Source organism: Micropterus dolomieu, linkage group LG17, assembly GCF_021292245.1.
Source record: "Micropterus dolomieu isolate WLL.071019.BEF.003 ecotype Adirondacks linkage group LG17, ASM2129224v1, whole genome shotgun sequence".
Lineage (NCBI taxonomy): Eukaryota > Metazoa > Chordata > Actinopteri > Centrarchiformes > Centrarchidae > Micropterus > Micropterus dolomieu.
Window position 1 is genome coordinate 75,146 of NC_060166.1, and position 14,952 is coordinate 90,097.

Below are 14,952 nucleotides of genomic sequence, written 5' to 3' on the forward strand. Positions count from 1 at the left end.
TTTGTTGTGGAAATACGCTTACTTTCTTTCTGAGAGTAAGCTGAGAAGATCAATATCAATCTCATGTGCATATTAAGTACGGAACTGGAGTCAAGAGGCAGTTAGCCTAGCTTAGCATAAAGACCAAAAGCAGACAAAGATTTTGCTTTTTGTTTTTTACTGATTTTACAAAAAACTGTAAAAGAAGAATATGAGTTTTGACTGATTTTCACCAAAATGTTGTTGTCCTGCTAGCACCAGGGGAGACTGGCAGTACAGAAACCAGAGTCCTCTTGTGACAAGGACTGCTTAGAAAATACAAAATAAAATCTGCTGTCTCACAGAAAACAAGTTATGTATCGGGTCTGTTTATCATACACAAGGATTGGATAATTAGCAAGAGGAGAAACTACAACAGAGTCTGTAGTGAAACAACAGAACGGCACCAGGTCTGACTGTAGCTACTGTAGCATCACCAATTAAACCTCGTTAGAGAGACAGTAGGAATACTTAGTGTCTCTCTCCCTCCTATACAACGCAACAATGCTTGTTCAGAGCCTGAGCCCATGGAGCAGCTGTCAAGGCAAATTAGTGTAGGAAAAAACACTGGAGAGAAGTCTCCCTCCTCTTCCTCCTTCTCCTCTGTCCTCCCCCCATCCTTTTCCCCTCTCTCCTCATTCATCGAGAGACTGAGCCACATCAACACACATACACACACACACACACACCAGAATACAAATCATGTAAGAGCGTGTACACCATTTAGGATACACTGATGAATGTTCAGTGTGAGCCGTCATTCAAACTAGACAGCTTCACTATTAGTGTGCATTTGTGTGTGTGCACCATTAGCACTATAGATACACACACAACCGTGACAACAGATCCATTAGCAAAGGAAATGCTCATAAAACATAGCATAAGGATACAAGCTGCGTTTTCCTCCACAGTGTCCATATAATACACACACACACACACACACACACACACACACTCTTAAGGACAGATTTTTATAACGCTAATATCTTCACCATTGGCATAACCAGGCAGGTATGCACTGTCCTCATGTTCATTTAGCTACTATGTTCTAATGTAAGCAAGATTCATCCCTCAGCCTGGGTAACCTCCACTCCCCACTCCAACCCTCCTCTCCTCCCCAGCATTATCAAACTCACTTATTACCAGGATCACTTTATGGCTGCTGAGATAACAGGGACCAGTGGTTCATTAACAGCACTAAAACAGAGGCTCCATTATCAGCCAGGAAGAAGTCCCTTGAGAAAGCATTACTCTGTGGTAGGGGATAAAGACTATAAAAGGCACAAAAAATACCAAGTAAGTTCCACAGGGTTGCAATAAACTTACTAGGCTATTCTGTACTACGGATAAACTAAACTAACTAGTAATGATGATTTTTTGACAGCCAAACAATTGGACTCCAGCTGCTTTCAATGAATTACCAAGGAGCGATGAGAACCCACAGGGGGGTCGTTGCTTCAGCATCATTTCCTCCCTAGACAATTAAGGCGATGGGAGGTCGCTACCTGAGCTTGACCATAGTCAGTAAGGATATCAGTGTAACACTAACAACTACTTTAGACTGACTGCGACACTGTCAAATTGAGGGACACTAACTGCATTCCTAAAATTAGTCTATGGTTGGAAGTACAGGAAACAAAATATATGGTAGTGGAGGAACTGTTGAGAAAAAGCCAGATGTTGTTTGTTTCTTGTTCATTTTTTTTTTGTTGGTGTTTTGTCTACAAATAATTTCCCCATCAATTGTTTGGTCTCAGAAAATAATTTTTAAAAAATGCCCATCCCAGATATGATATGAAGCTGGGAAGTGAATTATTGGCATTCTTGTATGAGAAAATATTCAAACAACTAATCATTACCAAAATGTTTGCTGAATGTTTGCTAAATTTTCAATCAAATCAATTAATCAAAAACTTTCAAATAATAGCAGATTAGGAATACTAATGTGAAGAAATATATCAATAATTATTTCGTTTTTATAATAAAATAGACAATAGTTGGACAGAAATGTCATAACGACATAGCCTGTAGAAACTTGAGCTGTGAATTTACTGGTCTGACGTAGTCTATAAGTGAATGTAGCCTACTGCTGCCAATAATTTAGTGAATTAACACTAAAGGCGGACCTGATAGCAGTATGCTGGATGACATTACACGGGACATCGCAGAACTCACTGCCACAGCCACGCTTCAGCCCTCCGTGATGTTACCTGGATGACAGCTGTGACAGACGGTGAGAACCAGCGCAGCGGGGAAGCTGCGGCCGGGCGGGTCCCGGTGTTCGGACAGGGGTCCCGATGCCTCTCTGCCTCCGCGGACTCAGTCCTCCTCTCCTGACCTTCCTGTTGCAGTGTCTCTTCCAGCTCCAGTCTACCTCCTTGCAGCTGCAGCAGACGCCACAGTAAATCCAGCTGCACCGAGGGGGGGGGGGGACGCTGGCAGTTGTCTGTTGACACACGGATGTTTGTTTTGTGCGCAGCGGCAGCGCGGATGCAGCTCACAGTCCCTCCCTCTCCCCCTGTACGTGTGCCTGTGACGCTGAGCCGTGCCGTGCCGTGCCAGAGCTGACAGGAGCCCGACAGTATGACGAGTGGACAACAACACAAAGATAAAAACACGCCCAGCTGGCCAGCCACGCTCCAGCAGGACCCGCCTCCTACCGTAATACTCCGAAGAGCCAGCCGGGTTAGGGAAAAGCCTCAATCTGACAGTTCAACACCGGTTTATGGGAATTTGGACCGCTGCTAACATATTTTGTGACAGTAAGACTGTTACCACAATTCCAATTTCCAGAGTCAACTAGCAATGTCTTTACAGATGACTATCCTGCCACAGCCTCAACATAAAAGCGTAATCCTCAAACACTCTTTGCCCTGCAAATATTTCACCTGGTGTTACTGTACATCAGGGTGTGTCTCCATTACTTACCCTAAAAAAGGGGCACAGAGAACATGAGAGTCCAAGGTGAGTTAAGCTCTCACATTGACTTTGTTGCACTATCCATTTTTATAAAACCCTGCTGTGCTGATTGTGATGCCACCAGGGGTGTAACATCCATTATAAAAGTGACACTGGAGCAGAGGGGTGCAGGTAAATTACCATATTCCTAGCTACAACACATTATGGTTAAAATGACTATCATGCTTTGTTGAATCATTCTACATCAGAAAAAGCTTCTTGCTCTCTGCATGTTTTACCCAGAACCCTACTGGACCTCACATGCCGTGATTACGTCGATTATACAGTGAAGAACAGGACTGGTAAATACATGGCACATTATTTATGGCTCTATCAACAGATAATGATATATTTGGAACTTCAATCAAACATATAAGACATTTATCAAAATATGAAAAGACGCCACACACCGTCAATAGTTTGATCAGGATCATTGTAAATGAATGTGTAAGATTTTTTTATGTTCAAGTCCTGAGTCTAGCACTCTTTATCATGAGAAGTACATTATGAAATACCATCTCACAGTATCTCAAAATACATGCCTTTCTAGTTTATAAATACCACTGTATAGACACCATCTCATTTTCTTAAATGTAATGACTCATGGAACATAATCCTTCTTCCCTTCATGTACCCATATTTAACTTTTACATATTAAGATGGTAAAAGACATTAATCAGTGACAGAGATCAATTCATCAAACTTGCTGTTGTTGGCCTTGCTTCATTGAAATATTTCTCTATAGCAAAACTCTGTCAGTAACATCACCACTCGTTCACAAACTGTCTGCGACTCACAGTGTGAGACTGGGTCCACTTGATCCTGGTGTACGCTGACCATCGCATCAGCTGTGCGGAGTTTGCTATCAAATTAATGTAAAATAAGCACATTTGTAACCAGATGGTAGCAGTCTAATCATGTGGCCTAACATCAAAATATTGGATGCTAGAGATCTACCGCAACTTCACTGGATTAAAAAAGTCCCTGTCCCTAGTGAATGTTATGCTCCAAGGAAGTAACAACAAGCATTTTTACTCAGCCCATTTTACCAAGAAGAAAACAAGCCACAACAAGCGGTAGCCACTGCATGTCCTGCTTGTGGCCATAATGCCATCAAGCTTCCAGCACTACATATTTCACTAGGGTGTGCAAAGTACATGGTAAGTAAATGCTGCTGATGCTTCCTACTGCACACAGTTTTGCACCAACCATCTCACCTTCACACACCTGGCCAATCACTGCGTGAGGTGGCCGTGATTCTGGGATTGTGGATTTTGCTGTTCAACCATCTGGCTACTTAGATGAAGAAACTGATACCACTCTCGGTGTCTGTATGCAACAAAATACAGTAGTTTGGCATAGCATGTGGAGGTTAAAAAAACAACATGGCAGCACCTCTAAAGCTCACTGAATACCATGTTATTTATTGTTTGTTTAATCAACACAAAAACCATCATGTAAAAAACGACACGTTCAAGTACGTTTATTGTTGTTTATTATCCACTTATCAAAATACACAAATGAACAAAATGCCACAGTCCATAGTGCTAAAAAACAGATCACAATAATCGGCTTACAAGACAAGGCACCATACAACATAACACAGTAACTACACTAGAAAAGACAAAAAAGAGCAGATCTATTTCTGTAATGTGTGTGAGTGAGCATGTTGTGCCTGGAGCATTGCAAAGTGCAATCCCTATCTGAATCTATAGTTAAAATAGCAGCGTCAGAAGTAATTATGGCAAAAGTAGTAATAGTGACAATAGTAGCAGCAGCATCAGAAGTACTATGCCAGTAGCGGGAGTAAGTTGAATAATAGCAAGGCTTAAATAAAAACCAGGAGTAACAACAGTATGTACAGTGTGGAAGTGTCGTGAACAGCGTGAACCACTGTAGTGGACACAAATGTGAGATAATATGAGATATGTACAGTATAGTATATGATCGTGATGTGCATAGTCCACAGTGGGATGCAGTGTGTAGTAGGGGCCCATGGAGGTGGGGGTGCAGCAGAGTTCGTACGGTAGTGTAGTGTGGTGCAGTGGGACCAGGTTAGACATCGCAACCTCACATTTATTGAACTGTACTTGCCCTGGACAATATTGTGTTGCCTTCCACTTACTTTATCTCTGTTTCTTCGGTTTCCTTTTTTTACATCTCAGACTATTTACGTAAATCTCCCTGTGGGGTTCTCACAGAATGAAGAAGACAACCTGTTGTTGTGGTGGCAGCCCGGCTGAAGGTGAGTGTCCTGTTTATTTCTCCTTTTTTTGCTTGTGATTCTGTTTTCCCCTGGTGTTTTCCTGTACTCTGCCTGCCTCCCTGTGTCTCCTCGCCAGCGTGTGCTCTCTCCCTCTCTCTCTCTCTCTCTCTCTCTCTCTCTCTCCCTCCGCTCCTGAGCCCAGCCAACGACCCGCACCTGCACCTCGTCAGCCACCTCCTCTGCCTGCCACACCTGCCAGCAGTCAGCCTCATCTCTGACAGTACTTCTACCCCGGTTCTCCAGTCAACCCCTGCTTGATCGTCGTTGCTCCTTACCTGATATTCTGCATCATTTCTGTTTCCCTGTGCTTTGTCTCCGCTGTGTCTAATTTGTGCAAGTGTGAATTTTGTGGGAAATGTCATTGATCCCAGAAAATGCATGCATAAAGTATGAATGCTGAAATAATGTTGTGTATGATGGTGAAGATGGAATACAGTTCATGTCATTTCAACCAATGTGAGTCAACCATATAATAAGTGGGCAGGTTATTACGGAGTTCCATTAGCCTACATGAGAAGGTCAGAGAAGCTCACACATCAATCGTGTGTCGCGAAAGTACAGTTTCACTAATAGACGGTTTGAATAAGGTCAACTGTGAGACCCAGGGGAGCTGTATCAGTTACTATCAGAATGATGGATGAACACACGGCTCTTCTGTTCACTGAGAAATGCTGATTGGGGAGCTTTTGAGTGTCGCATCAGTACATTACCTTGGATATGTTTGACATGAACACCATCCTTCACCTTGACAGTCAATCAATTAGCCAGCCAATCAAGTGAGAGTACGAGTAAAAAATGTGGGTTGGTGGCATGATACTTGGTGTTGCTCAAAGAATACACACCTGCCGTGCACTGAACAGCTCAGGTCTGTCAATATCAAGGTTTCATTCTTTACAACAGACCAATCAGGCAAGGTTTAAACTGATATGTTGGTCTGAAGGCAGACTGACAGGAGGTAGACAAAATAACAACATCTCCTGAACAAGGACCTGATTCTTCAGTCTGTCTACCTTGACAGTTTTACAGTTGACTGATGCTCATTTAGTTCAGTCGCAGAAGCTGAAGTTGTCTCTTTGAAAACTGAAAACACTCACTTTGTTGTTTCAGACAGGCCCCTTTATAGCTGGCAAATGTTGCTAACTGGCATGCATCCAAACATGATGTTGGTGCAGTGCTTGACATCGTGATGATGAAGAGTTTGAATTAGAGTCCTTCTGAATGAGGAGTTAACATTACTTTCCCTTCCTCCTGTTTCTTATATTGGGCCTTTTCTTAAAGGGAGAGTAAGTCATGCTGCAGAAGGATTGCTGATATTTGAACTCAAAACAAATACACCCCTTCCTTCAGTGCTCCCTCAGAATCTCTGAGGTTTTTCCAGTGTTGAAACGCCTTAGCCCTTGCCTGATCATAAAACTTTTTTCTCTTAACCTTTCCTCTTTGGCTTTTCCTTGGTCATCTCGCCTTCACAGTGCCTGGAGTCCAGCCCCTTCCAATGTACACGTGTATAGAATTACGATCACTTACTATCCCTTTAACTGATTTTTGTCTAGATCATGGAACATTACAATACCAATATGCTTTTCATCCATGGATCTGCTTTCATCAAATTCATTAAACCTAAGGGTTAATGAACGATTAATCAGAATTAAGTACAAAATATATCTGTATCATGTGATTCCCATCTGAAATTTGTGACCGGCATGCGCTGAAGAATAAAACAACGCCACGCGCAGCACGCTGTCATACAGAAGTAAACAAGGAGCCACAGAGGTTAGGTCCAGTTAGCTCATACTTGCTAACGCTCCCGTATTCTCCCAGTTTACTCCCAGGTCACATCTCTCCCAAATTATGACAAATGTTTACAACTTTCTGTCCTTTAATCATTACTGTTTCTGGCTACACAACGCATATACCCCACACCTCTCTCGCGCTCACAGCTGCTCTAGAGTGATGTCAGAGTTGCATCAATACCGATCTGACCATCCAGACTGAGGTTGCATTTCAAAAGATCCATTCTGTATTGGATTTGGACCACATGTGAAAGTGGCCCAAATCTGAACTGGAAAAGATCATATTCCATGTGACTTGGCCTGTTCACACTGTTATAAAAAATCAGATCAGTCAAGTCGAGCCTAAAGCCGTCAGGTTCATGAGTCTGACATGAGTCCAAGTCATGTGATTTGTGTCCGCATCTCTTTTACAGAGAGGAGGAATGATTACAGCAACAAATAACTCTTTTAATGTACACATGGTATGTGAGTAATGCATTGAGACACATTTGACACATTTATATGACAAGACATTCAGCTTTACATCTACATTATATTATATTAGTATCTATATTATTAAGATATGTAAATTTTAAACAGTCCTGCTTAAAATGAAGGGGTGCTGTATTACAATAGTTAAGGTAGGGTTATTAAAAAAAAAATCTCTACAGGTTGTGTGTGTGTGTGTGTGTGTGTGTGCGCGCACTCAAGCGCTTGCATGCTTGTGTGTCCCCAGGTGTTGAACTGTATAGTGATGACACAGTGGAAACTTCACACCAACACAACCCAACGTATCACTCTCTCTATCTCTTTTCCTCCCTCTCTCTCTCTCTCACACACACACACACACACACACACACACACACACACACACACACACACACACACACACACACACACACAGAGCTTGGCATCAGGACTCCTTGGCACCAAAGACATAGGAAGTGAAGCACAAAAGAGCAGCCGAGTCTTATGAGTACATAGAGGAAACAAACAAAACAACCCGAAAAACACCCCACACCCTCCCGTCCACACAGGAATACTGAATTTCATTTAAGTGAAACATATTTTGACATGAGATGATTAAAGTGTAGTTTTTATTAAGCTTTCTTGTCCCCACAAAAAAAGGTAAAATACAATCAGTACAAACAGTTTTCATAAACCAAGCAAATGGCTATTCGTTTATTAGCTGCAATAGGGCTAGTCTGATAAAGTGAACATTGCCCCTTATGTTGTCTAAGAGGTCCCGCAGCAATGTCAGTGTTGGGTTGGTTGGGAGCACTACCCCAAGATAGATCCCCCTAGATCTCCAGTATTGCCCTAGAAATCCACATGTCCTGAACGACTCCATGTTTCAGTCTCAAATCAGAATCAGAGTCATAATCAGCTTTATTTGCCAGGTATGTGTACACATATGAGGAATTTGACTCAGGATTGTACATTGCTCATGATGTGCTTACTCATACAATAATATAATAACACAATAATAAAATCAGACACAGGCTACAGTATAGAGAACACATATCTACACACTATAAACAAAAACATAAACAATATAGCCACAATATAACAATATAGGGAAAAGGATGCAGGAGTAAATAATAATAATAATAATAATAATAATAATAATAATAATAATATTATTATTATTATCAGACACAGGCTACAGTATAGAGAACAATATAGGGAAAAGGATGCAGGAGTAAATTATAATAATAACAATAATATTATTATTATTATTATTATTATTATTATTATGTCAGAGGTAGATGTGATATACAGGTACACATACGATGCGATGGTGCAAAGGATGCTGGAATAAATAAGAATTATGTGTGGGTATTATGTACTTGAGGTAGGTAGATTAGGTATACAGTATCTACAATATGACAATATAACAGTATGAACAGCACTAGAATAGAGAATGGTGAATAAATAATAAGTGTTAGCCAGTAAACAGGTGGCTAGTTATTGGGTTATTGCACAAGAATTTTTCCCGACACTGTGAGTCAGAAATCTGCTGTTCATCAGAGTGATGGCTTGTGGGAAGAAACTTTTCCTGAGTTGGTTTTTGCGTACAGTGCTCTGTAGCACCTACCAGAGGGGAAGCTGGAATAGGTTGTGTCCGGGGTGAGATTGATCTGCAGTGATGTTTCCTGTCTGTTTCCTGACTCTAGAAATGTATAAGTCCTGAATGGAGGGCAGGTTGGCACCGATGAGCTTTTCTGCAGTCCTGACTGTCCGTTGTAGTCTGCTCCTGTCCTTTTTGGTGGCAGATCCAAACCAGACAGTGATGGACGTGCAGACAACAGACTGGATGATGGCTGTGTAAAAGTGGATCAGCAGCAGAAGAACATTCTCAGCTGGCCCTTCTTGATGGGCTCCCACTTCAGGTTCTGGGATATAGTGGGAGCTCAACACTGACACCATACCAATCTAGGACAATATTCTGTTATCTTATGGAGCTGTTGAGGTGTCATGTAAACCCTACTCATGAGACTACAGTCCTTTTCCTTGTTGTCTCCTACAGATGAGGATAACGCTAGTAGTGCAGTGGATATCTTGTCAACTCATGGGAGGCAATGTCGCTACCTCTGTGGTACAGATTGGACAAAATTCAAATCACAAATGCATAAAAAAGAAAGTTAGAAATGTAACAAGACCTGCAAATTGACAGGAAGCAATCTGCAAATGTGCAAAAACTGTTTTGTTTGTAGAAGTCACTCTGTATTTTGGTGGATATGAATTTACACATCACAAATGTAAAACTACACATTTGTGGATAGTGAAATATTTTTGCATCATAGAACACATTTGTGGATTGTTTTCGGTGGGTTACAAATATTAAAGTCCAATAAAATCTTCCATACACTAATCTAAACCAAGTCTCAAACTCGTAAACTAATAGTTTACATTATGGCGACTTGTGTTTTGTCCCCAAAGAAATGCTGGTCCCCACAATGTAAAAATTTATATCATTTCACATGTCCACACACACACACAGTTTCAAGAATGAGCCTAATACCCAGACATATTTGCAAAACGCTGTATCAGCCGATCGGCTTTACTTTCCCTAAGAAATACATAAAGACAGAACAAAAAAAGGGATACAGTGGAGTAGAAAGAGCAAGGCTGTGTGTGTGTTTGTGAGGGTGGGTTGGAGGGCTTTGTGGGGGGAATGAGACAGAGAGGTTTGGTGCCAGTGAGCTGATAAGGATGTGATAGTATTGACACAGTGAGGTGCACAGGACAAAACACAGATATAAAGACTCGCACTGACAGGACTCTACAAAACATACTAGGCACTCACAAACATATGTACAATCACATGGACACTCACTTACACATACAGTCACACACACACACACACACCTTGAACAGACTGCAGGAGTAAATGTTGACACTCTTATTTATAACATGTTCCTTCTATTCCGTCGTAGTCGTGCCATCAAACGTGTCTGTTTTGGTGTATGTGAGTACAAGTGTATTGAAGGTGTGTGTGTGTGTGTGTGTGTGTGTGTGTGCATGCGTAGCTTATGTAGAACGTTCATAAATTGGTGTAATGGGCTCCATATGGTCGGAGAGCTGGAGCAGAGTGTGTCTGAGAGAAATATCACCACTGTCTCCACCTTTCACACACACAAAGATACACTTGCAAGCAGTCTTGCGCACACACAGACACACAGACACACAGACACACACACGCCACATGCACATTACAACTTCCTGTGGGGATAAAGATGGTTTTACGTGTTATTGCAGCATGTTGTCAAATGAAAATGATTAGAAGGTAACACAAAGTAATCACTCATGTGATGGGGAAGCTAGGAGGGAGGGTATAAAATAATTAGTAACTAAGTGCATTTACTCAAGTACTGTACTTTTTACCATTTTGAGGTAATTGTAATTTACTTGAGTATTCCAGTTTCCACTTCTACTCAACAACAATTCAGAAGCAAATGTTGTACTTTTAATGCACTCCATTAATTTGACACCTTTAAACTCCACATCTACTAGCTGAAATGGGCCATACTACCAGATACTAATACTTTTGTACTTTCACTTAAGTAACATTTTGAGGACTTGTAACAGAGGATTTCTACACTGTGGTATTCCTACTTTTACTACTTAAGTAGAAGATCTGAGCAAATTTTCCACTACTGGTAATTATAATACAGTGTATGCAGTACTTGCAGAGTGAGTAGGTAGAGTGCTGTATGTAGACATAACTCACTCCTATACCGTGTACTAAAGGAGACTGGGTGATAAATACTGAAAAGAGAAGAGCATTGTGTGAAGGGCTAGACTGATGCACAGTGATAATAAAAAATAATAATTAAAACCAGAACTGCAAGCAGTTTTAAGTGGGGTCCAAGCCTCCCGGAGCAAGCTGCCCCCGCTGGCCCTGCAGAGGGCGCGCGATTCGGCCCGGGCACCTTGCCGCGGCTCGGGGGGCTCATGGAGAATAAATGACCAGAGGTGTAAATGAAAGGGGCTTGCAGTTATGGAGATGTGAAATGAATGTATGTCTATGGGAGTGTCATTTGATTTCCAAGTAGTAGCACCACCTAGAGGCCGATTGATGCCAAATTTCACACAGGCACTCGGGAGGGCGTGCTAGATAAGGTCCCGTAGTTTGGTGTAGGTCAGGCATTGCAAACGCAAGGTGTTTGCGCAAAAATTTCTTGGGCTATAATTCGGCTGTTTTTTGGCGGATCAAAATTCCCTCTACAAACTTTGTTCAGCTCGGTCCAGAGATGGTCCATGCCAAATTTCTTGCCAATCAGACTTGCGGCTTCGGAGGAGTTAATTAAAATAGGTTTTCCAGTTGTGGCGATTTAGCGAAATGAAAACGTCATTGCACAGAGGAGTGTCCTACACCATAGGAATCGGCAGCATCTCCCAAACACGTAGCCATAAGGTTTATGAATGTGCCACATAGTGGGCCGTAGTTATGAGGCAAAATGTCCTTTGGTTGAAAATCCCATTGAAATGAATGGGATTGTCTGACGGTATTTGAGCTTCGATTATAGCGCTACCTTTAGGCTGAATTGCACAAAATGTCAGGTGTCATCAGGGCCCCATGGGGAACAATTGGTCCAAATTTGGTATCAATCGAACTTGTAGTTATGGAGATATAAAATGTATGTAAGTCAATGGGATTTTTTTTTTACGTCTTTAATCTGCAATAACAGCGCCACCTATTGGCATATTTTAGTGAATTTTGGTGCCTGTTGTAAGTGGATCATGGTGAACAATTCGGCTGTGGTTTCATGTCAATGTGATTTGTGGTTATAGAGGAACAATTTTCTTGGATTATATAACACCACCTAGGGGCGAGTTGCACCAAATTTTGCACAGGCCCTCAGGGGGGCGTCCCACATTCATGGTCCAAATTTGGTGTCGATCAGCCATTCGAAAGCAAAGATATGACATCATTTCCTGTTTACAGCGTTTTTCGCAAAAGTTTTTTAGCCTATTATTGGGAAAATTTTTGTCGGATCAAAATTTCCTCTACAAACTTTCATCAGCTTGGTCCAAAGACTATCTGTGCCAAGTTTGGTATTATTCGGACTTGCGGCTTCGGAGGAGTTAATTAAAATAGGTTTTTCAGTTTAGGCGGAAATGGGCGGAAATCAGCTCAGGTTTTTGGATATCCGCCTTCGTGAGCGGGAGTTCCAAGCCCACATGCGTTGACCTTGCTTATTGCGCCCCCTAGAGGTAGAAGTGTGCGGATTTTTGCGCCTGAGTTACTTGCAGGGGCTTGTACCTACCCTATGAGTTTGGCGTCCCTGGCAGGTACCGTCTAGGCTGCAGTAGTGGAATTAGCGGCGGAAGAAAAAACAAAACAAAAACGAGAACAATTACAATAGTGTTCCCAGCCGCTTCGCTGGTACTGGGAACGTTCCCAGCCCACTCGGGCTTGGACCCCTAATAAAAGCTGCAAGCAGCGTTGGACGGGCCCTTGCACCATGATACGTGTTGGGTCATGCCGCGGTTGTCCCGCAGACACTGCATTTTTAAAGTCACTTTGTGTGTCCCCTGCACTCTGCCCTCACACACCTTGAGAAAAACAACATCCACATCAGAATGCTGTTTGTGGATTTCAGTTCAGCATTCCACACAGTTTCCCCATGAAATTGATCAGCAAACTAAGCACTCAGAGTTTAAACACAACACTCTGCAACTGGATATTGGACTTCCTCACAAACAGACCCCAGTCAGTTCAGATTGGCAGACTCACCTCCTGCACTCTAGTGCTCAACACCGGAGCCCCCCATGGCTGTGTGTTCAGCCCCCTCCTGTTCACGCTGTACACCCACGACTGCATCCCCCAACATGAAGAGAACTCTGTTGTGAAGTTTCACAGAGAACCTGACATGATCGTCTCACATCTCCACGCTGATGAAGAAAGCTCAGAAACAACTGTATTTCTTGAGGAAGCTTAAGAAGGCCAAATTCCTGTGCCCAGTTCTTGTCAGCTTTTACAGAGGAGTAATAGAAAGCATCCTGACTCAAAACATCACTAACTGGCATGAGATGTGTCGGCGGGTTACAGTTCTGTGTAATATGTTAGTGTGGGCCAGTTTTCTTTCCTCTTGTTTAAGGTCATCCGTCACCCTATCCCCGGGGGAGGGGGGGAGTCAACACCTCCTCCTGGTTTGGATCCCAGTCTTCCTGGACCCCTTTTTTCAGCTGGCCCAATTTTATGGTGGCTGCTAACATGTGTTTCGTTTTCAACAGGTAAGAAAAGAAAAGCTTGTAACTGTATTTAAGTTGTGTCACTTGATAATAAATGGCTGAACCTGCCTGACTACATCTGCAATATGTTGTGTCCTTCATCCCTCTGCTGTTCCTGATTTCCTTGTACCTGTAGACTGTAAAATTTATGAAAGCCACTGCATCTCTGTAAACTTCTGTCTGTTTGAGTCCCACAAGCACAGCTGTTTGCCTACCTCCCTCTCTCTCGGGGCGGCTGTGGCTCAGGAGGTAGAGTGGGTTGCCCGTTAATCGGAAGGCCGGTTGATTCAATCCCCAGCTCCCCTGGGCTGCATGTTGAAGTGTCCTTGGGCAAGATACTGAACCCCGAATTGCCTCTGGTGGATGTTCCGCCAGTGTTAGTTTATGTTTGAGCACTTAGGCTCAGTGAATGAATGGTGTAAAAGCATTCATGTAGTAAAAATGTAGTGTAAAAGCGGTTTGAGTGGTCGAAAAGACTAGAAAGGTGCTATACAAATAGCAGTCTGGAGCATTTACATCTCTCCCTAGTTTCTGCTCCTTGTTTTCTCTTTTTTCACTCAGGCTTCTCGTCCATCCTGGAACCGCTCTCTCTCTCGCGGCTGTCGGTGCCTCTCTCCAGATGTTTTGGATCTGGATCTTCCCGTCTTTTCTCTCTCTTGCTCTGTGTCGATGTCCTCCCAGATCCATTGTTCATACACAATATTTATTCATTATTATGGTCAATTCTGTAAATACGACATGTATTTCATGTCTGTCCCTCCTTTGTTGGTTTTTATGGGGAGTTTTTCCTTATCTGAATGAAAGCTCTGAGGACAGAGGGTGTCATATGCTGTACAGATTGTAAAGCCTCCAGAGGGAAATTTGGTTTAATTTCTGATATTGGGGTATATAAATAAAACCTACTAGAATACACACCCATCCTGACCACAACATCCTTACTAGAAAATGTTTTAACTTGAGCAAAAAGAAGGTATCTATGGCATTGGTTTTGATTCTTGGCCTCTGATAGCACTACTGCAGCACTAGATGGATGCAGTGAACATGTTCAGGCTACATAGTCTTTTTGGTATACTGCCTAGTAATTGTACTTATATCCAATTTAGGTTACACTTTATTTTAAGGTGCTTGGAATAAGCAGTAATTAACAGTTAATAAGACACTTATAAAACCTTGTACGATGCTTATAAACATAAATATAAG

General features: G+C 42.2%; 1 protein-coding gene across 1 annotated transcript in view; it reads right to left on the bottom strand.

The window, feature by feature from the left end:
- dok4 (docking protein 4) overlaps window positions 1–2,568 on the bottom strand; it is a 59,701-nt gene extending 57,133 nt beyond the window's left edge. Inside the window, exon 1 of the mRNA XM_046074016.1 lies at window positions 2,229–2,568. The gene's annotated coding sequence lies outside the window, so the exon portion shown is untranslated. The remainder of the gene's footprint in view (window positions 1–2,228) is intronic.
- Window positions 2,569–14,952: the final 12,384 nt, after the last annotated feature.